The sequence below is a fragment of the Scardinius erythrophthalmus genome (assembly GCF_964197995.2).
Source record: "Scardinius erythrophthalmus genome assembly, chromosome: 3".
Taxonomy (NCBI): Eukaryota; Metazoa; Chordata; class Actinopteri; order Cypriniformes; family Leuciscidae; genus Scardinius; species Scardinius erythrophthalmus.
In genome coordinates, this window is record NC_138223.1 from 14,613,219 (window position 1) to 14,639,323 (window position 26,105).

Sequence of the window (26,105 nt, forward strand, 5' to 3'; positions counted from 1 at the left end):
TGGGCCTGAGTCAGTAGATCCCATCTGAGGGGAAGTTCCAAGGAAGCCCCCTGTAAGACCAGTTGAAGATTGGAAAATCATTGCATGTGTGGCCACCTGGGTGCCAGTACATTGACTCTGACTTCCTTTGCATGAATTCTCCAAATGAGGGGAGGGAGAAACCCAAATAGCGGATACAGAAGTCATTTCGGCCAGTCGTGCAACATTGCATCACTTTCTAGGGGAGTCTGCTCTCCCTCTAGCGGGTAAAAGAGGGGGCATTGTGTGTTTTCCCTAGAGGCGAAAAAAATCTGCCGTCCCAAAATTATGCTGGATTAACTGAACAACCTCTGGGTGTAGTCTCCACTCTCCACGTCTGGGACCTCTCCTGGATAGCATCTGAATCCATGCTTTGGGTAAAAGTCCTTGGGGCGAGAGACATGCCAAAAGGGAGAACCCAAAAATCTGAATACTTTGCTCTCAAATGCAAAGCAAAGGAATTGTCTGTGCCCTTCCCAGATTGGAATCTGAAAATAGGCATTCTTTAGGTCTATACATGCAAACCAGTTGTCCTGTTGAATGGCCTGTTTTACCCTTGGCACTGTTAACATTCGGAACCTCAAATGTAGAAGATACTTGTTTAGGCCCCTGAGGTCCAGGAAAAGATGCAAGATGCCGTTTCTCTTCGAGATTAGGAAATATGGAGAACAAAACAGGCTTGCCTTCTGCTCTCTCCCAGCTCTTGAATAGCTCCCTTTGTGAGGAGCATTAAAATCTCTTTTACTAATGCTGCCCTCTGTATATGGCATGACACCATAGACTGTAAAAAATATGGACAAAGCGTCTGTGACGTCACCCATAGACTTTCTGAAGAACGGGTTTGAAGCCGTTTATGGGGGTATGGGTTGCGCCATCTTGGAAAATCTTGTGAAACCCTAACCCCGCCCACCTTCTAACGCAGCGCGCGTCACTCAGCTCGCTCTGCTACTCCGGTTATCTCTGTGTATATTTTAGGCAATGAAATATGTTATAAAACACCATACTAACTCTTTTCGTTTTCATTTAAAGAAATCTTAAACATTATAGCCACACAAATGTGGTTCAGGCAACGCGTATTGATTATATTCACTGCACATAACGTTTGCCTATTTATAACAAAACGAAATATAAAACACAAACCTGCCTCTTTTCGTTTTAAATATAATATAAAAATATTAAACATTTTAATATGGTCCAGGCAATATGTGCATTTGTACTAAACAACAGATGTTGCAGTAAACAACATTACAGATCATATTCGTTGTATTAAAATTTAAAATGACAAAACTCAACCCAGTCTCTTTTTGTTAAATTTCAGTTTTATCAATATTAGCTATTATAAAAGTATAAGTAAAAGGTAAAGTTACAAGAAGCTATACAAATAAAGCAAACAATTCAGTCAAACATAAAAAGTCATGCGCTCGATCTAGTCTACCCATACAACGGTACAAGTTAAATATAGCTTATAAAGTTATGAAACTTCCCCTCAGCCAAAACGATTGCCCAGGGAACAAATTATAGATCCACGAGACCAAAAATCGCCCGTTAGATATAGACAAGACGAATTATATCTCATGTTTAACCACTACAGAGACGCCAGAGTCCGCGGCAAACCTCAGAACGTCTAGCCGATGAAAGCCTGTTCCAGGCGGGGTACATCGCGCTGGATCTCACAACTGGATACAATTTTCATAAATCTTTATAAATAAACCACAGATTTGAGCTTTAAACAACTACATTCTCGCCTGAAAAACTCTTAAAGGGGTGGTTCGGGATTTTTGACATCGGACCTCATTTTTAAGTCAGCCTGGTTGTTATTCATCAGTGGAGACATTTTTTAAAAAAAAAAATATCCAGTCCTTATATTTGGATAGTTAGCCGATGCTAGGCTAGCGCGAGTCAAGGGTAGATGTTAGCCAGCCATTAAAAACCGTTTTACCCACTCCACAGTGCACCAAACGCAAATCAATTATAACACTAGACTATCGATGCAAATGTACGTTGAGAGAATAATGTTAGAAATCAAACTTACCTTTCATCTCAATGATCCCAAAGGAACTAGTTTCTCAGCAGCTGCGGAATTTTACTTTGCTCCAGTTAGTAATGCGGCAAAAGGTAAACACAGAAAAGAAGCGCACTACAGTGTGTGCCGTACATGGGTACCGGCTCACTCGGTTGCCTAGGTAATCAATATCACTCCGCTGCTGCTGTAGACAAGGCTTATGATTACAGGGAACAAATTATAACTAATGCAATGTGATGAAAGGTAAGTTTGATTTCTAACATTATTCTCTCAACGGACATTTGCATCGATAGTCTAGTGTTATAATTGATTTGCGTTTGGTGCACTGTGGAGTGGGTAAAACGTTTTTTAATGGCTGGCTAACATCTACCCTTGACTCGCGCTAGCCTAGCATCGGCTAACTATCCAAATATAAGGACTGGATATTTTTTTTTAAAAAATGTCTCCACTGATGAATAACAACCAGGCTGACTTAAAAATGAGGTCCGATGTCAAAAATCCCGAACCACCCCTTTAAAACTACATTTCATGATACAGAAACAGTAGTATTATATGTCAACTGTATTAAAAAATGGCGCTTCTTATGTTGTCATTCTCCTTGGCGCTGCCTTTCAGCTGTCAATCAAGCTGTCAATCAAAATTAACCACGCCCTTATTGTCATACATTTTATATCTAAATACTATCTAAACTAACGAGTTAGAAAAAAATTCACTACCCTCGCCGTTGTCAGGCACTCGGAACCTATCGAAAAATCCAATAAAAGTCCATGGGACCAACCTGTAAAAACATGATTTTATGCTGTGAAAACGGACATTTTAACATGGGGGCTATGGACATTTGCTCCCTTTTGGGACCTTCTCCTAGCGGATTTTCGATGTATTGCAGTTTTTCGCACTTCCGGGTAGGCTTCATTTTTCAGATCAGAATGTTGCCCCTTGCATGACACTGAATATATGACCACCTCCCTTGAAAGAGGGGGTCTATTTGCAAACTAAAGGTGATAGCCCATCAGTTACTCTCACCTCACGAGAAGAACACTGAGGTTTCATCGCCAGAGCCACGGTGCAGAATCTCTGGCACATGGTTGAGACCACACATGGGTCATTAGAAATTGCCTTCCAGGCTGCCATGTGAGCTGTGATATGCTGAAAGCTGGCCGAGTTCTGCAAAATATCAGAGAGGTGACTGAGGCATGTTCTCCATTCGTCCCCGTCTGTATGATTTAGGTCTTCCTGGACTTATATGGGTCACAGCCTCTGCTGTGTCTAGCGCCCTCATGCTGGTAAGGTCACCTAGCCTGTTTGGAGTCCTCCGCCCCCGCTAAAATTGTGGGAGGATACTCCGGTTTGTAACCAACTCTGCCACATCTAAATTCTGTTCCCCTAGCTACTGACAAGAAGCTCCTAATTTATTGCGCAAAAATGCCAGCCTCTTGTGCCTGATGTAGCATTTCAAGAGATCCGGGGCCAAACATGACAGAAGGCATCAACGCCAACTCCAGTAAGAATGTACAACTTAGACTAGGTAAGCCATAAATGGTGGTCCATAGTGCCGCCATAGCCCTCCCTGACATACGGCCTTAAGCTTTGAAAACCCTAAGGAGCATTGAAGAAACCAACTTCAGCTATGCCGTCTGTTCAGGAGTGTCAGACTGACCCAGGTTCTGTAACATAAAGTTCTGATAAAAAAAAAAAAAATAGCACCTGTATTTGCTATTCCATATCCGCATGCAGGCAATGCAGCATGTAATCCATCTCCCTGCAGTTCTTGCTTGGACATTCTGACTGGGGGCTATCAACGCAGCAATAGACTGGTCCACTGCCGGGAGCCACCCACAGCCAATCCTGTCCACATATTAAATGCCGGCTAAAGTCTCACATTCCCGGTACACAATGGGTGGTTTATTAGCACATGCCCACTGAGACACCAATTTTCTCTCAAATTCCAGGAAGACTGGAGCCACAAATTGGGCTGAGTGCCCTGCCCCATCTGGCTCATCAAAAGGTGAAGGAGTGCCAACATTCTCCGCCATGGGAGGTATGTTCAGAGCCTTGGCTGCCCTGTCAAGCAAGCCTTGAATTGGATGAGCCTTGAGCCGGCCCAGCGACTTCTGTCTGCTCATCCACCGATAACTGTGTGTCCATATCTCCATATAGAGCAGAGTCATATGGGGAACCTCTAGAACATCCGACAAGGTTTCCCCTGAACCTAACTCTGTGCCTGACCAACTCTCTGAAGTCAGCTGGCTCTCATGCTCCAGCCCATCATGCAAACTTAATGGCCAGCATTCGTATTAATCTTAGCCGTCAGAGCCTTAACCTGCTGGGATAGTGCTTCAACTGTCACAGCCAGGCCCTGCTTACAATGCTTAGGTTGGGGTAGAGGAGGAGGACTACCCAGGCGTTTATTACAAAAGAAGCGCCAGCAGGCCTCCCTGGCATGAGCTGAGAATGAAACAATTAATGCAGGAGGTGGGGTCCTCTTTAGCCTCAAACATATGTTAATTACCAAGACAGGGCACGCAGACATCATGCCCGTCCAGCAGAGGCATGGCCGCCTTGCAGCTAATGCCATAAATGACCTTGACCACTCTTGGACATTATACTGCCAAGCTATAGTGTTCCAATAATTTTCCTTTCCTGCCATCAGTCTGAAGGTCTGGCTTATCTTATTCTGGCTTTTATTCTGACAGAATAGAGAGTGGCATCCCACACTGAGACGGCTGTATCACCCTTAATACAAACCCGTAGTAGTGGAATTACCACCACGTTAACAGCCAGCTAAACCACAATGGCATCCACTCTGTTCATACTCACAGAAACCGGGAGTAATCACAATGAGAGGGAACGCTCACCACGTAAACAACCAGCTTACGGCCGGCGTGCAATACGGTCTCCACAACTTTCTATTTACAAGTCAATGGTGACAGAATCCTGAGAGGTGCAAGAGGCAAGCTCTCTGCCCTCACCTAATGTGGCAAGAGGACCTGTACGCTGTCACCTGAAACAAAACAATACTCACCACTCACTATGCCGCGTGGAATCAAAAGAGGAAGATATGTGCAGTCTCTGAGTTTATACAGGCTCTGCTGCACATGCAATATGCTAGAGCAGGGGTGGGCAAGTAAGTTTGGCATCAGGCCATAAACATTTTTCACCAATATATTGTGGGCCAGAACATAGTCAAAGGATAATTTAAGAAATTAATTGATGAAAAATGCATCTACAGTTCCCTGTGACAGACTGTTACAGTGCCTTTTGTAACTGGTAGTGATCTGTTATTCTGTGTTAAATCCTGTAGTAGGACAGTCATTAACAAAAAGCCACATTTGTGTGACGGTGTCCGGGTATCTTCATTCACCAACTTGAAACACAGACCACCTTGCTAAAACACATACATGGGAGATGTGGAATGGATAAAAATAACGCAAAAAAGAAAAGAGTCATGCTCTTAATGAACTATGTTTTTTTTCCTCTTTCCATATTGTGAATAATAAATGTGTATCATTTTAATTTGCTTGTTTGTTACACAACGGAACCTAACTTTGTGTAATAATTATTTGACATAGCCTACTTTTACACTCAGAATTATTCCATGGCATCCTCACATACTAAACTGCATTTTTTATTGTTTTTGTGCTGGAGGTACGCTAATACGTCGTGTGCAGAGTGATGTTAACATTTAAGCTAGCTGGTGAGATACAAAAAAAGCACTATCAAAGAGAATAAAAAGGAAAGTGGGCAGCGAAAAGGGCATACAAAAAAAATGGAAAGACAACTATGCTTTCATCCTACCTAGTTTTGTGAATGCAAAGCGGTGTGTCTTATCTGCAACAAAGTGATCCACAGACTCTTTTGGATGTCTTTCAGAACTTTTCAAATTAAAAGCTCTCAAAATAAAATATTCCGGCAAAAATGTTCTCGTACATTTATTTTGAAGGCAAAATCACTAAAGCCAAAGTTTTTGTGAGTAACTGTTGCTGTCATAACAGATCTATTTCAGAACCAGCCACTATCGAAATAATCTGGCTGCGGGCGTGGGCCAGATATTATTGCTGGGGGCCGCCTGTTGCCGACCCCATGGGCTAGAGTGTTTTACCAAAGTGTCTATGTCACATGCCACCGGTGGTGTCATGGTTCCATAAATATAAAATATGTATCTGGGTGGAGAGATAATCTTGATATGATATAAAACTACTCTGCAAGAACATTTGTTGGGGTCTTCAGGTTTCCATTTATTTTTGGCCATATAGTGTATTTTTAAACAATGTAATAAAAAAATTTGTTGAGGTAAATATATCACCAATATCTGCTTTTCAGGATTTGCAATTCATGTGAGAATTGTTAAATTATTTCACAGAGTCAATTTCTATTCTATTTCTGCTTGTGTGGTAGTCAGTGATGATGACTCAGAATGAGGTTTTGACATCAATAAAACGATCCAGCAAAAGTGCTGTAATCAGTTTAATGTCACCTGCACAACTCCACAGAATTGCATGAAAGTATAAATACCAAAAGTTTAAATGTTAGTTTTCCACTCTATGTTAATACGACTTTGAGACTTGGCCCACTAATGTGTTCATTCACTTAAAAAATGTATTCAGGGTACCTGTTACCACAACTTAAATAAATGCAAGTTAAAAATTCAAATGTATGCCTTTAATTAAACCTTTTAAATTTAAACATAAAAAAATGTTTTTATGTTCCAAATGATTAAGTTCCTCTAGCTCAATGTAGTTTGTTGGAGATCATTTCAATCAAATCTGTCATAACTCAAACAGATTGATGCAAACTGTTACATTAGTTATTATTTATTTATTTATTTATTTATTTATTTATTTATTTATTTATTGAGCAAACACATTATTTTATAGTGTCTTGTTACCTTGTATTTGGAATCTATGAGTAGTTCTGCTGACAAATAAGCTTGGTTCTAAGCTTTATTTTCTTTAGCAGAATTTGGCAGTCTTTTACTCCATCCATTCTTCCAGTTTTAATGAGATGCCCAGTTCCTGCTGATGAAAAGCAGCCCCACAGCATGATGCTGCCACCACCATACTTCACTGCAGCTATGGAGATTTTTTTTTTTTTTTTTTTTTTTTTTTTGACGTGTGGAGAAATAGATTTGTGTGACATCTTAAAACAGTGGCATGCACAGACCTCCTCAGGAGCAGGGGCGGAAGGACCAAAAAGGGCAAAAAAAAAAAAAAAAAAGAAGAGTTCCTTGGTTTTTATTTTGGCATTGGCATTCTATGAAAAGACATTGATACAAATAGAATGCATAACATATCAAACGAAAATAGGGAAATTATCATAATATTACTAAATATTATTTACTTTACCAAACAAAACAGTGAGAATCAAGAAGGTAATTATGAGGAATTCATGATTAATTGTGATGATGTTGTAAATTGTATTATATACATTAAAGTGTTAAGTATCATGAAATCAGTAACGCTACAATAAGGTTTCATTAGTTAATTTTTTTTAATGTGAACTATTAATGAACTGTACTTCTACAACATTTATTATTCTTAGTTAATATTAATTTCAGCATTTACTAAAACATTATTAAAATCAAAAGTTGTATTTGTTAACATAATGCACTGACTGTGACATAACATGAACAAACAATTAACAGATGTATTATTATTAACAAATACAGTAACAAATGTGTTTCTCATGGTTAGTTCCTGTTAGTTAATACATGAATAATGAACAAATGAACCTTATTGTAAAGTGTTATTATAAAATCAAAGATATAAATTCCTTACAATTTAAAGTTGGACGTGGACTTGAGATTTCATTTCAATAGAGGTATTTCTCCAAGATAACACTTGCCTTGGATAAAAACGAATTATATTGACAGACTCAGAATGCGGCTGAAATCGAGTTATACTTTTATTTTAGTTAAGCATAACTTGCATGCTGCCCCAACTTTTACAGTAGCATGGTAGGATAAATGTAACTTTTCCATATTAGCTAAATGTTACCTGCTGCTCCTGTAGTTTGAAGACTCGCGGCGAACAGCTGCATAAATAGCGCTGCAAAGAAAACTCCGCCTACCACTTCACCTCCGTCAAATGCTTCCGCCCAAAAAAAATATTTATATTATATTTTTTATTATTATTATTGTTATTGGCAATCGTGTATAATTGTAGCCTGACTACGTCAGACTCTGTACTTCCGCTCAATTTCAGTTCGCTTCTGTGCTCAGTCTGAGATAGCGACCTTTCTTTCCGTTTTCCTCCAGCCTCAAAACAGCCGGCCAATCAACGAACAGAGGGCGGGCTGAGAGCCGTGACGTAGACGCTGATTGTACCATGGATGCGTAGATTTACTTAACATAATCTGCAAAAGTCGTTCACAGCCACTCTGGTATTTCGCTCAATGGTTTTGTTTTCGCATCATACATGTGTTTACAGTGGAAGTTCAATGCGGCTGAGCCGGCGCATAACACATGTCATAACCAAACATTATGTGATTGGCTTACGGGTAACCAATGATTTTAAACTTCAGACAAGCACCCCCCGCGAGAAAGAAAACGCTTTTCAATTATGCCCTTCTAGACTCTGTCTACGAAGCAAAGCGAAGTAGCAGAGTTTGGTATTACCAGGCTAGTATAATTGTATTGTTATCTATTATAATATTTATAATAGTTACTATTATTATTTACAATTATCAGAGAGGGGCACATTATATTTGGAGACAAATGGAGTGTGGTTTGGTGTGTTTGAGTGCTCATTGTTACAATTACACAGCAAAAGTTCAGTGGCATTTTTATTTGTGCATGGTAGAAAGCAAATACCGATACTGACATAATGGCCTCGTTTACACTGTCAGTGTAATGTGACATTGACATATGACATTGAGCATGCGCGAAGGCTAGGCATGCCGGATAACGCCAGTCTCCGACAAATTCAAAAAAAACTGTGGTAATGACAAATAACATTCTGATCTAGCATGAAATTTGTTTAAAGCCTGAGGTTCGTCGTATGCTATGCCCCCAAAGAAGAGAAAAGCACAAACAAAGCACGGAGAAGTGGACCTCGCTCAGCAGGTGATCGCTACAGACATGACAGCTAAAGAGGCTAACATGGAAGAATTAACCTCTCTGATTCGCAGGATAATGCGAGAGGAACTCGATGAGGCGATTAATAGACTACAACCGCAGCTTAATGCTGTTAAGGAGCAGGTGCTTGGTTGTGCTACAAAAATTGGTGAAATTGAGGCTTCATTGTGTAGCTTTGATAGCCGTATAACCAAACTGGAGGGCGTAAATGAAAGTTTACGGAAAGATAATGATGAACTTAAGGAGAAAACTGAGCGTTTGGAGAGTCATAATCGTAAATATAATGTCTATGTTATGGGCCTGACCTCTGATGTCGAGAAGGAAAATCCTACAAGCTGATAGAGCCTTAGAGGCTTTTATTAGTTCAATAATGCCAATCATGGATAAATATGCGCCATTGGGACAAATAACTGTGAGAACCATTGCTGCTCCTTGGGTAGATTTAGAACTTAAGGAGCCCATAAAGCTGAGAAATGAATTAAAGGGGTCATATAATGCCATTTTTGTACAAGCTAATATGATTCTTTAGGGTCTAAATTAAAAGTTTGTAATATACTTTAATTAAAAATTCTCATTAGTATTGTAAGAAAACTAATTTTACCTGGTCAAAAACAGCTCTGTTTTCAGCACGCCATTTCAGTGCATGTGTCTTTAAATGATAATGAGCTTTGCTCACCCCGCCCCTCTGTTCTGTGCGTACACCGTTTCTAACACAATAAGGCCATCCTTAAAAATATTCTTGTTTGCCGTAACCCGACCGACCCTGTCAATTTAGTACCGACCCAATTATTTATTTATTTTCCCTTTCAGTCCGACCGACTTGCCGGTTGTAAACTTGCGTTTAGACCGACCGATTTTTTTTTTAACTCTTCAAACAACTAATACAACTGCAATAAAATAATATTAGTTATTAAGTATTGTGAATATAAATTGCCTAGACCTACATACAAACATAAGCTACGTTCTTTCTTTTAAATAAAAACCCGTGGCGCGTCATCTATGATTATGTTTACACCATTGGTTAACCGTAAACGCATGTCACACTACTGCCTGCAAGCTAAGTTTGCTTCGTTTCATTCACTGTCAATGGTTCGCGCTTGGTAATGATGGCTGCGGCTTTACTCTAAAGATTATTTCATTTTTATATGTTGTTGAATATGGTTTATTAAAAATAAACATGCGAGAGCATGTTATAGGCTATATGTCATGTTTTAGTCAGATATGACGACGACGCTACTGCAACACGCATTGCCGCAGATGAGAAGCTGAGCATCAACGTGCAAACTATCGCAAATCAAAGTGAAAGTAAGTCGCTGACGCTTAACACACAATCATCATCATTAAATGTAAAGAAACGAAATGATCTTACCAGGGCTGTTTCCGCTTTCTCTTATTGCGGGCTTTGATTCAGAAATTTTAGCTGATGATAAATAAAATAATGTAGTCATAACTGTTGCTTTCGGTGACGTGCACTCCATTAAATCTACATATAGCGGTAATTGAAGATCGGATTTATATCCGCAAAAAAACAACACACATTTAGCCTATGTAACCTGGGGCCTGTACCATGAAGGTAGCTGAACAAACTCGGGGTTACAGGATAAGTTTTGAGTTGACAAAACCAAACCGATGCAATCAGGCTTTATTGGTACCATGATGCAGCTCATCAACTTTCTCTGTCAACTCAGGCTTTGATCCTCAAGCTATGATTACTCCACGCGCGCGTGCACATAAAAGAGTGACGTCGACACTGAACAACCAATCGCGGGTCGCGATTTTTCCGCGGAGGAGCAAGAGATAATCATTCATAATTACGATGAATTTAAATATGTATTTCAAGCTCGAAACAATACGGTTTCTGCGGCCAAAGCAAGAGAAGACTGTTGGAGAAAGATTGCTTATTGTTAATGTGTAAGTTAAACAAATACGTTCTATATTTATGTAAAATTATGTATGTGTAGCCTATAGCCTACGTGTAATATAGCCTATAGCCTGTTTTTATAATATATAAAAATGTGCATGTACCGGTACTAAGAAAAAATAATATTCATTGATTTTTAGATGCAACCCCAACACCAAATGTTCTTGGCAGCAGATAAAGACAAAATATAAAAATATAATTCAAAGTGGTGAGTATTTACCACAACCTTTTATTACTTTTGTGAACATTTTATCACAAACACTTGTTTGCAGAAAACAGAAATAAATAATTAAATTCAGAAAACCAGAATACACTGGCGGAGGAGTTGGCTCTGAGTAGGCAATAAGGGACGGCCGATTATGGATGGGATTACAGGTGCTGTACAATCTGAGCTGGTGCTGGCTCCTCTAAGCAAGTAACACTGGGTACATGTGCAATACATTACTACTTTTTTTTAAGTTGTAAATATGGCTGACTGTATGTTCTGCAGTAGAGGGAAATACAGTGTCCCCGTTGAAGCCAGCACACATACACAGTCTCCCACACAGAGGTCAGTATGCAGCAGACAGAACACCAAACATAACCTGCTTTACAACATGCTTTACATTGGCCTATTTTTATTTATTAGGGTGGAGGAAATGAAGACACTCTGTCTGTGTGTTCTCAGACAGTTGCTGATGTGAATGCACTGGGCTTTTTATTGTGGCAAACATTTGAATGTGTGGCATAAAAAAGGGACTGGCCCTTACACATCTCTTTTATTGTAGGATTTTTCACAACCTGCCCCAGAAACTGAGGCCTCTACCTCAATGGGCTTCAGAAGAAATCAAACAGCTGGATAAAACTGATCTCAGTATGTATATAGTTGTGTGTGTATATATATATATATATATATAGGCTATATTATTACAACTTATTTAACCAAGTAACACTTTAGTATTAATGTAAATTTCTCTTGCTCTCTTTCTCCCTCCCATCCCACAAAACCAATAAAACAGTTTGAGACATATCTGCAGTTTCAATGTGCTTTTATTAAGTGTAATATTGTATGGTGATTGCATCTACATCTGCACCAGCTGGGTGGTCAAGTGTGATCGGGTCAGTTTCATCGGGGAGAAGCTGGTTTTGTGGTGTTTCTCGCTTCGTTCTACTGGTGGCTATATTGTGCAGAATGCACATGCAGCTATCTGTGATGCCCGCTCTGGTGACTCTGAAGCGCCGAACACAGTTGAAATGTGCCTTTAGGCCAAAGGTCATCTCTATCTTTACTCTGGTTTTACTGAGGGCCACACTGAAGCGGTGCTGTGGCCCTGTCTGAGGGTCATGATAGGGGGTTATTGTGTAGGTTTTTCTATCTCAGTTCAAATTAACAGTGTTTTGTATTGTACCAAATTTAATTTGCTTTCCTCAAAGTGCTGACACAACACAGAATCATGGAACATTCGTGAGACAAGCACTGGAGCCAGGCCATTTGGGATCCAAACTTGATCATATGTTCATGACCACAAGTCGTCTGCAGATGAAATGTTTAGTAGATCATTGTTATATCTGTTAATGTTACTATTAATTTAAAGATTCATCTCACAGAAAATAATCATCTCACATATTCACATGATCTCTACCTGAACATTATGGCTGTGATAGGACTTCCTATTAACATAATCTGCCTCATGTTCCCCTAGAGCAGTGGAGATTGGAGCAATAGACTGCATACATGTTGCAATGACTTGGGAATCCTATCATAAGATTAACAGAATAATAATAAAAAAAAGATTCAAAATAATTATTAACATGTATTATATTGTATAGTACACTTGTGAAATTTGCTTAAAAAAAGTGTTCATGTGATGTCACCCTATCAATATATCTTACTGGCAATTTTATAAAAGCCCTCTTTTATGGACATGGTCGATAAATGTCCGGGGAACACTAATGAAACTTTTCATGTACTCCTGCAGAGTGAGGACCACCTTGCGAATGGTTCGACAAACCGTGTTTTCCCCTAGCTTCTATGCGTCACCCACCGTGCAAGAATGTAGCACTACCACTTGCAAAAAAAAAAAAAAAAAAAAAAACGCAACGCAATACCATTTGCGATACAGTAAGTGCATGATTTCGACGTGTTAAATTCTTTATGTGCGGCTCAAGAAGTTCGCAAAGATAAGAAATTCCTTCCGCGGAAAACCTGTATCTTTCATACAAGTAGCCTAACTATCAGTTAAGGCAAGGGGATTTTGTCTAGCTAAAAATTCTTTCTCTACGAAGTGCTCGTCATACAATTTGCGCTGAAATGTCCACCGGATTTGGAAGAAAAGGTGAAGTCATTGCAACAGACACTTGGAATAAGTTACGTCACCTATATGTTTCTTTGCTCCCAGCTGATTGGTCAAACTTCAGTCTGAGATCTTGAATCCAGAACATAACCTGCCCCGGAGCAGGTTAGCCGTGCAGCGTAAGATACCATGGCAACGAACACCGATTAAAGCCGAGCTACTTTCATAGTACCTAAAACCCAGGGTTGGCGGAAACTAAGCTGAAACATAGCTGGCTAGCCACCTAATCCGGCTTCATGGTACAGGCCCCAGGTGTAAATGGAATCGTTTTGATAAATCAGATTGCAATCCGATCTGAGAAAACGCATGAAGTGGCCTGGTGTAAACAGCCCTTAGACATAGGTGAAAAATGTCCCCCCCCCCCCCCCCACCGACCCTGATTTTTTTTTTAAAAATGAAAAAATATATACTTTTTTATATTATTTTTTATATATATAAAAAAATATAGACCGACCTACCGACCCTTTTTTTCTTTTTTTTTTGCTGTTACTGCAAACCAAAATATTTTTAAGGATGGCCTAACCACGCGTTGTTCATTATAAACGTGGGATTATGAATTATATTGAGAAGGTCGTACATAGAAAACATGCCGTAATGTACCCTGAGTGTAAACCTTAGATGCATTCATTGTGAAGCCTGCAGCAAGGTTTGCAAATTTCGCATAGATTATTATAAATACTAATATAAAGGTTAATAAAACATTACACTCACATTTTCTGGAGGTTCAGCAGGAACACGTTGGTACCGATCCGTTTTTTTCTCGTTTGTAAAGCTGTCTGGTGTGAAATGATTCGCTCAAACATGAAAGCATGGACGATCGTGGGGAATCCCCGTGAAGGGAATCCCCGCGTCAATCCTTTGATCCTCGCTTCAAAAACAAAACTCTTCAACGGCTCGGATTTAGGAACATCCAAATGACTGCTGTGTTCCTTATTTCATCTAAGAACAGAACACCACAATCGCTTAGACGCCATTCTGCTCCAGCATATCCACAATGGCGGACTACTATGACGGCTGTCACAGCTCACTCAGGGCGGGTCTTGTGTTGCAACACAGCTGTCAATCACAATAGCGGGAGGGGCGTACGATCTTATGACGTCACAATATCGAACGGCTTGATTTCAGAGATGGTCATAAGGAGATTAAAACAAAACCACTGGATGGATTTTTATCATGATAGGATGGTTGTGTACAGGCACTGCCAACAGACATTTCAGTGCAATCAACTTGTAAAAGTGCATGTACCATTATATGACCCCTTTAAAGGCTGAAGCAATCGCATCAGGCAACAGTATCCAGTGGAATAAGTATAGGAAATTAAGAAATTTTGTTACTAAACTAAACAGAACAAAAAAAAAGAAATTATTATGAAAATAAGATTAAAGAGGCAAAATCTGATAGTAATAAAATTTGGAGTATGCTTAATACAATAATGGGGAGAAAAGCTGAAATAGTGCCATCTTTTATTGAAGTTGACGGATCATTTTTGACTAAACCCAGTGATATTGCAAATCATTTAAGTTCTTATTTCAATAATAAAGTTTTAACTTTAAGACAAGGTATGAATCTGAAACAAAAAAGTTATTTAAATAATAGAACAATATGTAATAAAATAATGGGAAATAAAGCATGCAAATTTGACTTTGAAAGAGTAAGTACTACAGTTGAGAATTTATTAAAAGTAATGAAAGAGAAACCATCAGGTGCTGATAACCTTGATGCAAAATTATTAAAATTAGTAGCTGACGTGATTGCTATGCCTATAAGTTATATAATAAATCTAAGTTTAGAGAAAGGCATTTGTCCTACTAGTTGGAAGGTCGCTAAAATTATGCCACATAAAGAATAATAAGGAACCACTGTCGGGAAAAAATAGTAGACCTATTAGTATTTTACCCATTCTGAGTAAGATTAAGGAAAGAATTGTTTATGAACAAATCAGTATGTATTTTAGTATAAATGATTTAAATTCTGTTTATCAGCATGCATATAGGAAGGAACATTCTACAGCTTTGGCTCAGATAACTGAGGACTGGATAAAAGATATTGAAAATAAAAAGATTGTTGGAACAGTATTGTTAGATCTGAGTGCTGCTTTTGATGTACTTGATCATGAAATTTTGTTGGAAAAGTTAATCTGTTATGGTTTTGAAAAATCTGCTATTGAATGGATTAAAAGTTATCTTGCCAATAGGGAATTTACTGTAACATTTAATGGGAGTAATTCTGATATACCAACGCTATCTCACGACCAATTCGTACGAATTCGTACGAATGATAAAAAGTTGGCTAATTCTACTAATTCGTACGACCTAGCTCGTACGAATTTGTACGATTTGTCTAAACCCACGTGATGGGTAGGTTTAGGGGCGGGGTCAGGGGTAGGTCATTCGTATGAATTCACACGAATTGGCCAATTCGTAAAATATGTACGATTTTGCAAAAATAATTCGTACGAGCCAGGTCGTATGAATTCATACGAATAAGCCACCTCGTAGAATTTGTACGTTTTCCCGTGAGATCGGGCTCGATATACAGACTCTTGATTGTGGTGTGCCACAAGGGAGTTGCCTTGGGCCACTTTTATTTTCTATCTTTACAAATGATCTGCCTTTTGTTTTAGAGAATTCCATCATGGCTCTATATGCAGATGATTCTACAATTTAAACGTCCGCGCAAACCCTTGTTGAACTTAATAAAATTTTACAAGTTGAACTGAAACTAATTGAAAATTGGATTAGGGACAATAAAATGGTGATTAATGCAGGGAAAAGTAAATGTATGGTGTTGGCATCCAAGTATTTGTTAAAAGATCCGCCTGTGTTGAGTCTGACTATGGGGGGTATTGTAATAGAACAGGTTACTGAGGTAAAGCTACTCGGTGTGACTGTTGACAGTTTGTTAGAATAGTCATATAAATCAAATATTATTGAAAATGGGCAGGAGTCTGGCAGTTGTTAAGCATTGTAGAAAATTTATTCCAAATCGAGTGATGAAAATACTATAGTAGAATCATTAGTTTTATCACATTTAGATTATTGTTCAATTATTTGGTCAAGTACAACTGAAATGAATTTAAGAAAATTGCAAGTTGCTCAAAATAAAGCAGCTCGGGTAGTTTTAAGTTGCCCTTTCAGGACTAGTGTTAGAGAATTGAATACTAGGTTAGTTTGGCTAAGTGTAAAAAGTAGGATTAATTATTGTATTGTTAATTTTGTTAGAAAAATGATTGTAACAAAAATGCCAGAAATACTATACAGCAGACTGTTTTTTTTTTTAGTGCTGTGCACCAATATTCCACTCGTCAGTCAACAGAGAGTCTCTTTTTGTTACCTCCGTGTCGAACTAACCTTATGCAAAGGACAGTGCTGTATAGAGCAATGGTGGCATGGAATTCTCTTCCGCAGTTTTTGATTTTGGGAATGAATGCAATGACTTTTCGTAAAAGATTAAGACTTTATTTAATTACATTAGAATAATTGTTAATATTTATATTTGTTGTTTTTTGATATGAATGGTTGAAGAGAGGGAAAATATTGTGAAAATTATGAACCCGCAGTATAGCTGTAACTGTGTACTGTGATAATGAATAATGTAGAGCTGTTGTTTTATTGTTTTTTTTTTTCAACTTTGCTGTATTGTTATGTATGAATGTGTGCACTCCATTTTTGTCTGTATAATGTATTGTTTTATGTTATAAGAATATTTTTTTTGTTGAAGTCTATAGACCCCAGGAAGAATAGCTACTGCTTTTGCAGCAGCTAATGGACTAAACTAGCTTAATAAACTAAACTAAACTAAACAGATCGGATGTGTTCTATGACAGTTTAAACAGGAACAAACCGCATGCATTCGGATATTTTGAGATCGGTTTCAGGCCTCATTCATATGTGGAAATAAATCCGATATGTGCCAATGCGACTGTCAAGTAAAGAGACAGATCGGATTTTCTGAGGCATTAGGCAACGTCTCCGTGGTTTCATGTCAAGAGAAACCCCGACGCGCATCTGCAAAGGGACGGATGGACCGACGAAACGTTGTGTCGTCGTAGGAGAGGAATGTGGACAAACGCTGACACAACATATCAAAGGTTGGCTTGCTCATCCTAAAATTTAGGACCCACTGCTCCTCGTTAAAGCCAATATTTAAATATAATATGCTTCCGCCAGTCATGAGACCTCTCTCGCACACAATAACTGAAGCATATGCGCACGCTGCAATGGTGGCACTTTTCGTCCTCCTCCGCCTCAAAATCATGGTGATGTTTGGCAAACTTTGCTTATATCGCAGAGCTAGCATCAAGCATATTTTGCGTTTGTCCATCTGTGCAAGAGAATTTAACCCTTTAAGCATGCGCGATGTTTCAGATAGCATGGCAAGTGTAAACACATGAATCAGATATGGGTCACAGTTGAAAGAATGTGTAAACGGATCAGATAAAGGTAACAAATCAGAATTGGGCATCAAAACCTGCCGTGTAAACGAGGCCCATGACATACAATAAAAATGGAAAATTGAACTACACAATTCAGGGAGCAGGCTACACAGTGAACTCAGAGAAAACGCTACGCTGGAGCAAACAGTTTGTGAATAGGCCACTACAAATGATGGCCGTGAAAGAGACTGTGAACGCATTGAATAGGATCTGATTAGTTGCTGAATAGCATAGGCTACACTGTAAAAATAAAAGGTGCCTGGAGGAACCTTTTGGGGTTCTTCACTTCGCCACACCGGCGGAACCGTCTGTAGATCCTCTAGGCACCCTTTAAAAAGGGGCAGTTCTCTGAGGAACCACACAGGTTTCCTGAGGAACTCTTATATTAGGCACTGTGTGGAACCACTTTGGGTGCCTCCAGGAACCAAATTTCATTTTTTTTTTTAAATATTTAATTTCATGTTGTTACTATGGTTACCTTTGACTTCTATTATAATAAACAAATTGAACCAAATACAAAATAATAATTGTTTATTACATATTTGATATTCATTTTTATACATACACTTCCATGCACATGGGGAAAAAAGCTAACTACAGATTAATATCAATGACTACACAAAAAAATAGTATAATAAGCAACATGAATAATCAACCATGTATATACAATAGATAAACAAGAAAAGACATCTCAACAAAATGCATGGAAACACATATGTTCCACTAAATAAATCAATGTAAAAAAATTACATTTGAACTAATTAAAAATGTCCACATACTTAACTTTAAAACATTTGTGTTTCAGTCCGATGGTTAGTCTGACATCACTGTTTCCAAGTCCAAAAGCTCTATCAGATGCCAAAAACAAACAACAGTGCTTATATACACTAATTGTGCTGTAACCTTTATCTCTATACTGAAATCTCTGATGGTTAGTTATTCAGCTATTTTGAATCATAAAATGTTTAAGTCTGGGATGCCGTTAGACTGGAGACTGTAATGTACACTATGGCTTTTGAAAAGCTTAAATGTGTGACTTGAATCAACAGTGTTCATAAATGGTTGTTGAGTATTCTCATGAAACAAGATAGAGGAAGTAGAAGTAGAGGCTTCGACCCGAAACAGAGTTAAGGTGCAGTAAAATTATCTGTTGTTCTGTGAATGTTCACTGGTGAATTCAGTCATTTCAATATGAATTCACATGATCAGCAATTTCGTTTGTGGTCAAAAATGTCACTATGGGACCAAGTTGGTGTGAGGTACTTAAAGAGTTAGAAAAGTGAAAAGGTACAGCATCGTTTTACGTTTGTTTTTCCTCTTTTCTGGTGGATGGTCCAGGCACTTCGATGATTTTCAGGTCTACAGGAGGATTTTTATTCTTGATCAAACTTGTATTTCAGCTTACCGAGATCCCTGCAAAGTACAAAATTTACTGTTAGTAAGGTTATTAAACTGATAGTTGTGAAATTTAAATAATTTCCTCAGCCTTGTGACGTTCCAAACCTGTTTGACTGTCTATCTGTGGAACCCAAAAGCAGATCTCAGGCATAATGCAACCCCAGTCACCATTCACTTTCACTGCATGAAACACAAGCAGAAAACAATTGTGTAAATCATTCATGAAACCATTCTTATGCACACTTGTCTAGTTCAATTCAATGCAACAATTTATGTAAAAATGGTTAAGCTCCAAAAATTTCCCAGAAAAGATCCTAAAAATAATCAATGAGTTCACAACTCATGTGTTATGGGTTGTGTTGCAAGTCTTCTGAAGCCTAATTGCTTTTTCCTATTTATTTATTTTTTTTGTCGAAAAAGACTAAACTTGAAGTTATAATTCAGTTAAAATGTCTATAGCATTTTTTGTGAATCAAACCTGTGATATTATTTTTCTGAGTAACATGAATGAGATTTGAGATCATGAGAAAAGATTTTCAGAGAGTATCTGATTAAAAAACACAAGTACACAGTCAAACAATACAATTTCACACAGAGAAAGTTCATAGTAATAAAGTACTTGCATGTGGTGCAGGTAACTTACTGTAATTCAATGTTGCCACTGAAATGTTCAGATTATTTTAGAAATGTAATGGTTGTTCTGGGGAAACAAAAGAACAAAGCTGATTATTCACAACATAATATTTATTGACCAGTAAATGGCTTTAAAATGGTATTTGAGAGAATGAGGGCACCTGTAGTAAAGTTAGGCTAAACAAAAACAGACCAAACTATAACCTGTTTTTGTTATTCATAACAAACGCCAAGAATCAGAGAATTTTCTAAATTAGTTAGGCAATATCAGCAATTTGAATACACAGTTGTACAAAATATGTTGAATTGAATGACTAAATCAATCTAAGACAATAAGTCAATCATTTCCATTTGTTCATTAGATCAACGTAGTTAGCATCGCGGCTAAAACCTTCATACCAGATACTGTGCAATAAACGAGTGGTAAACACTGTAAAAACGTAGTAATGTATAATAAATTTAGTTTATATATATGTGTGTTTAAATATATAGTGAGTAGACTCTGTATTTATATTTATTTGGCGAGTTTACAAACCTTGTAATGGAGAGCCGAATAAACGGCGGAAGCTTTGATGAGAGGAGCCGTTACTTTCCTGATGACGATCAGCTGAGCTTTGTTGCGCGCGAGCAGCGCGAGGATCACTGAAGCGACGACAGCGGAGGAATAGCAGCAGTTTCGTGACAGAATAAACTCTTTATCCTCCTGGTTCTTCTTCTTCATATAATATTATTATTATTTAGTGTTGTTGTTTAAGGTTTAAATGACTTAATAAAATAGGCCTATACCAGTGGCGGCTGGTGCTAAAAAAATTTGGGGGGGCGCAACAAACTGAATTATTAATCCAGGACTGAATGTAGGCTAATTGTTAAATAACAATTTAACAGTGATAATAATGTAGCTATCATTAGCCTAAAGTTTAGCTAAAACTTCAGCTTGTAGGGTTGGGAAATAGCCAATTGCCAAATAAATCTGAATTTTTGGGCTAAATGGTGATGTATGGTATAATCTGAGTATTTAATTATTATTTTTCTATTTGAATAAAAAAAAAAACCTGTATTTAATTTAAAAAAAAAAAATTTAATATCCTGATCAATATTGTCCTACAAACAATGTTCATATTGAAGGTTATAAAAACAAACATAGTGTAACCTTGCTGTCTATCTGCAGTCTATCCAAAAAAAGGGGTCAAATCACATTACATTCTAACATTGCAACATTACAATCTAAAAATAAAATAATGCTTTTTAAAGAAGTAGTTACATTTACTAAACTTAAAATAAAAGAAAGTAAAAACAAAGCTAATATCATAAAAATACACATGTAGGTTTGAAATTCTCATGTTCACCAACAACAACAAATATTCAACAACAAATATTTTAGCTAAATATATTTATAATTTAGTGCTAATGTATATTTTAGTCCGAATAATTGCGCTCCTATTCTATTGCACTCCGTCTGTTCGGCGCGCATGCACGCGGCGGCGCTCGTTCACGGAAGTAGGCTGCAGAAAGCTCGCCCACTCATGACAACAAACTGGAAATATTGACTTTCTAACATTTACAGATGGAGAATATGTCCGTGAAATGTAAGTTATGCACTGAGGAAATTATTGGATGTCACTTCAGCTTATGGCTAAATATTATTAGAGGTATATTTGTTTCCACCAATCGCTGCACAAGTGAAGTTTACATATGATGACGAAAGCACGTTAGTGCGAGCCCTCCCGGAACCCATAGAGAATGCATTGCAGTGCCTGCAGTTCGAAAAAAAAAATCTTTGAATGTAAGTCTATGGGAACACTCTGGGCGATTTTCGGCCATAGTGAAATCGCCCAAAAAGAGGCGGTACTCCACAGAACGTGACTTGGCGCTGATTGGACTATATCCAGAGGCAGAACAACAGTGAGTGACTGCTAGCGTAACTCTGTGGTTGAATGAGATAGTGATAGAAAAAGTCCCTTTCACACTTTGGTGGTGCGTCGCCCGATCGCCCTAATGAAGAAACCGCCGCTGGCCTATACTAAATATATGTAAGCTACCCAAGTGAAAAAGACTATAGTTACTGTTAAATGTATTAAAAATGCATTAAAGTATATTTGTATTGTAGGTCTACTAAAAACACACTCAAGTACATTTTTAATACATTTAATAGTACGTCTTTTTCACCTGGGTATGTATACTGAATCAAAATTAAGTAGCCTATAATAATAATAATAATAATAATAATAATAGGATAATAATAATAATAGAATAATAATCTAATTCGGGCCTCACTGAACCATTGGGTTCCTCCAGATGCTGGCTTTAACATAAGAGATCTTCCAGGAACCACTTAAATGTTAAAAGATCTTCCAATAACCCTTTTATCGCATTTAAGTTCCTCTATTTTCCCCCAAAGCACTTCGAGGTCTCATGGTAATGAAAAGGTGACTCCAGAACCTCTGAAGTAAATACAAAGTGCTTAAAGGATCCCATAAGTTCCAGCAAGAACCTCAAAGATTGTCAATGCTCCTCCAGTAACCCTACTATAGGAAAAAGAGCTTTGAGGCACCAAAATTACATTTTGAAGTTCCTTGAGTATCCAACAGGATACTTGAGGCTCCTTTAGTTTTTACAGTGTACTATTACACAGTAGCGATAACGTTAAGCGCACCAGAATAAAATATAATATTCAGAAGTAAACAGTGTAGCTGACTTACAGATTCAGTTAACATCCACAATTGAATAAGCGCGACGATTCAGGGAGCAGGCTACACAGTGAACTCCGAGAAAACGCTACTTAAGCTCCGCTGCTTTCTTCAACCCTCTCTGTCTCTGGTCCTGCGCTGTGCTCACTCAGAGTGTGTGAGAGGGGGAGTGGCCTCTGGTCCTACTCTGTGCATACTGTGTGCAGTGTAAGAGGGGGAGTGGCCAGTGCTGTGCTCACTCAGTGTGTGTGTGAGAGGGGGAGTGGCCTCTGGTCCTGCGCTGTGCTCACTGTGTGCAGTGTGAGAGGGGGAGTGGCCAGTGCTGTGCTCACTCAGTGTGTGTGTGAGAGGGGGAGTGGCCTCTGGTCCTGCGCTGTGCTCACTGTGTGCAGTGTGAGAGTGGCCAGTGCTGTGCTCACTCAGTGTGTGTGTGAGAGGGGGAGTGGCCTATGGTCCTGCGCTGTGCTCACTGTGTGCAGTGTGAGAGGGGGAGTGGCCTCTGGTCCTGCGCTGTGCTCACTGTGTGCAGTGTGATAGGGGGAGTGGCTAGTGCTGTGCTCACTCAGTGTGTGTGTGAGAGGGGGAGTGGCCTCTGGTCCTGCGCTGTGCTCACTGTGTGCAGTGTGATAGGGGGAGTGGCCAGTGCTGTGCTCACTCAGTGTGTGTGTGAGAGGGGGAGTGGCCTATGGTCCTGCGCTGTGCTCACTGTGTGCAGTGTGAGAGGGGGAGTGGCCAGTGCTGTGCTCACTCAGTGTGCAGTGTGAGAGGGGGACTGGCTAGCGGCTAGAGCGGCAAAAAGTTGGCACTGCACTTACTCGTGCCCGTTGCAAGACACCTGTCAAGTTTGAAATCCATCGGACTAATGGTTCGAGAGATATGCGAATAACAGACACACAGACAGACAGAAAGACATTCCTGAAATTTATATATAGATATCAAATTGAATCGCTTTGTGGTCAGCACAATCTCTGTTTAAATTGTAAGTGAACCAGTATTGTTAATGTTGTCTGAGTTTAAAATATTCATATTTAATTACCTTGTGCTTGTATTTTTAAGGTGAGGGTATGTCATGCAAATTGTCCATGCTGGCATCTGTTTGGTTTGACGCCAACGAGATAAAACAGGCTTTAACATCAAACACATAGGATAGGGAAAGCTTTTATACTCCATTTTAAAGCTTACTAAGCCAATTTATTTTGTGATCTTAACTATACATGTTTATATGGTTGCCTTTCATTATTTGCTTTTAGCACTGATTTTCCCCTCCTGCCTGAAAACATCTGGATTACAGCCCACCAGTTGAAAACTACTGCGTTAATGCATCAAACATTTGAGATGTTTTAGATGGAGGTAACAAATGTATTGACTAATTCATCATTTCAATGTAAAGTTGCACAGCAAATATAACAATGTAATCAAACACAGTGACTAACATGTTATCAAATTTCGAGGGTGACTAATTGCATTATACTGCATAATCACAATACCTTGAAGTGGTGGTTTGATCAGTTAAATCTCAGTTTAATCAATTTTGCCATGCTTGCAAGGCCAACAGTGTTTGTGCGCTCTTCTTCTTTTGAAAGTTCACTCTGTGGACTTGGACTGCACATAACAGGCATGAAAGATGACATGGAAGTAAAAAAAAAAAAAAAAATCCATATGCACCATAAAAATAGTTAAAATTACTTCAGAATCTTTCAAAACTGTAATTAAAACAAAAGATTAATGGAGTACATTTTATAGGAAAATACTATTTCTGTCTTTCTACTTCAAAATTTAATGTTTAATTCAATGTGTTACTTGTTTCTTTGTAACTATTTTATAAATTTACTAGCAGTTTTTAAGTGAAAATTGTTTCTATGCCTTTTTTCGGTTTCTATGCCTAAGTCATAATCTACCAAAGCTTGTGTCTGCGTCCAGTTTGTGCATTATGAATTTAATGGCATGATGGTTCATAGGGTAAACACAACAATTTCTGTGCCTACTTTTTTTGTGCATAGAAAAATACAGAATACCGGTTTGGAACGACATGAGAGTGACTAAATCAAGCCAAATTCTTCATTTTTTTTTTGTGTGAACTATCCTTTAAGATTCGGCTTCGGGTGCTTGGCCTCTTTTGTAGTGTTCACCTCCAAGTATTCTATTTGTGAAGTGATTCTCTTTCTATTTGTGCCTCTTTCTCTCTCACTCTGAGTGACAATTTGGTTGCAGCCTGACACATATGCCTCTTTCCTACACCTCAAAACATAAAAAAGATCCTCAATTACTTCCATCCACTGCAATACACATTCTATTCTCTCTTCCTTTGCTTTCTCCTTATGCTTCCCTCTTCCTCATGGATGTGAGTGATGTGTGTTTGGAAGGGCAGATAATCGCATTTTGAGGGGGAGAGCTGTAGAGAATGCATGAGAAAAAAAAGATATACATACATAGACGGTAAGAGAATAGAGCGGTGGAAGACGGAATAGCGTTATCTGCTTGTATGTTTTTTGCCCTCTTCTGACTGAGGTAGCTGTCTTTTCACTGAGAGATGGAGGAAGGAGGGAGAGAGAGATAGACGAAAGGTCCTTTTAAAATCTCATTACAGCCCGTTGGCCTGCAGTTTGTCTGAACGGAGAGAATGAATTGTGAAAACCACCTTCACTAATCCTCCCAGTTTGAAATTTAAAAACTCAAAGCACTGTTGGTGAAAGGATGGAAGATGAAAAAATGAGGGATGAAGAATTAAAAAGCCTAAGTGGGAGACAAGGTGTAGGAGCATTAATTATTTGATCTTTATTATTGGTTATTCACTGTCACGTGAGCACTGGTGATCACTTCCGTTTTCTTTATTATTTCCTTTGGCGGATTGTTTGATGCTGTGTTTGGAAGGGGCGAGTTGCGGGAGCCAACTTTCTGTTGACCGTATTGCGTTCATTGCTGCATATCAAGATACAATAAAGCTGAAATCAAGATACGATCCTCATCGTCAGTCTATTATTTTGGTAACTAGCGTCCGATATTGCAAGTGAGTGCGAGCGAGTCACGAGCCATCCCGCTACATAACCTCTACGTGGCTATTGGATGCCGCGAACATTAGTCAACAGAAAACGGCGCTTTGTTTTTAAGGAGATTTCATTCAAGCGCTGCATTGGGACGCAGTTGTGGATTTCATTCAAGCGCTGCATTGGGACGCAGTTGTGGATTGCAAGAAGAAACGGACACGAGAAGCAGAGCACTTGAACCGGTATGTGATTCAGATTATTATATATCTGCTTGCTGGTTGTCTATTGGAGACGCTACTTTGGTTGTGCTTGATGTGGAGCGCGGATACGTTTGTTTGGATAAACTACGGTGGGCTGGAAAGTGCGTAGCTTGTGTCATGTGTGTTTCACGTAGCGCTGGGATTTGCACAATTGTCGCGTGCGATTGAACGGATTGCCTTGAAAGTTGAATGTGTCGCTAAAGTTGTTTGATGAGTGAAAATGGATGAAGATGAGGCTGATGTGGAGAGTAAAAGGGAGCGTAAGCTCACCGCAAAGGCTTGGGAGTTAAAGATTGAATCGCTACAAAAGGACCGTAAATCCAAAGTGAATAAAATAAAAA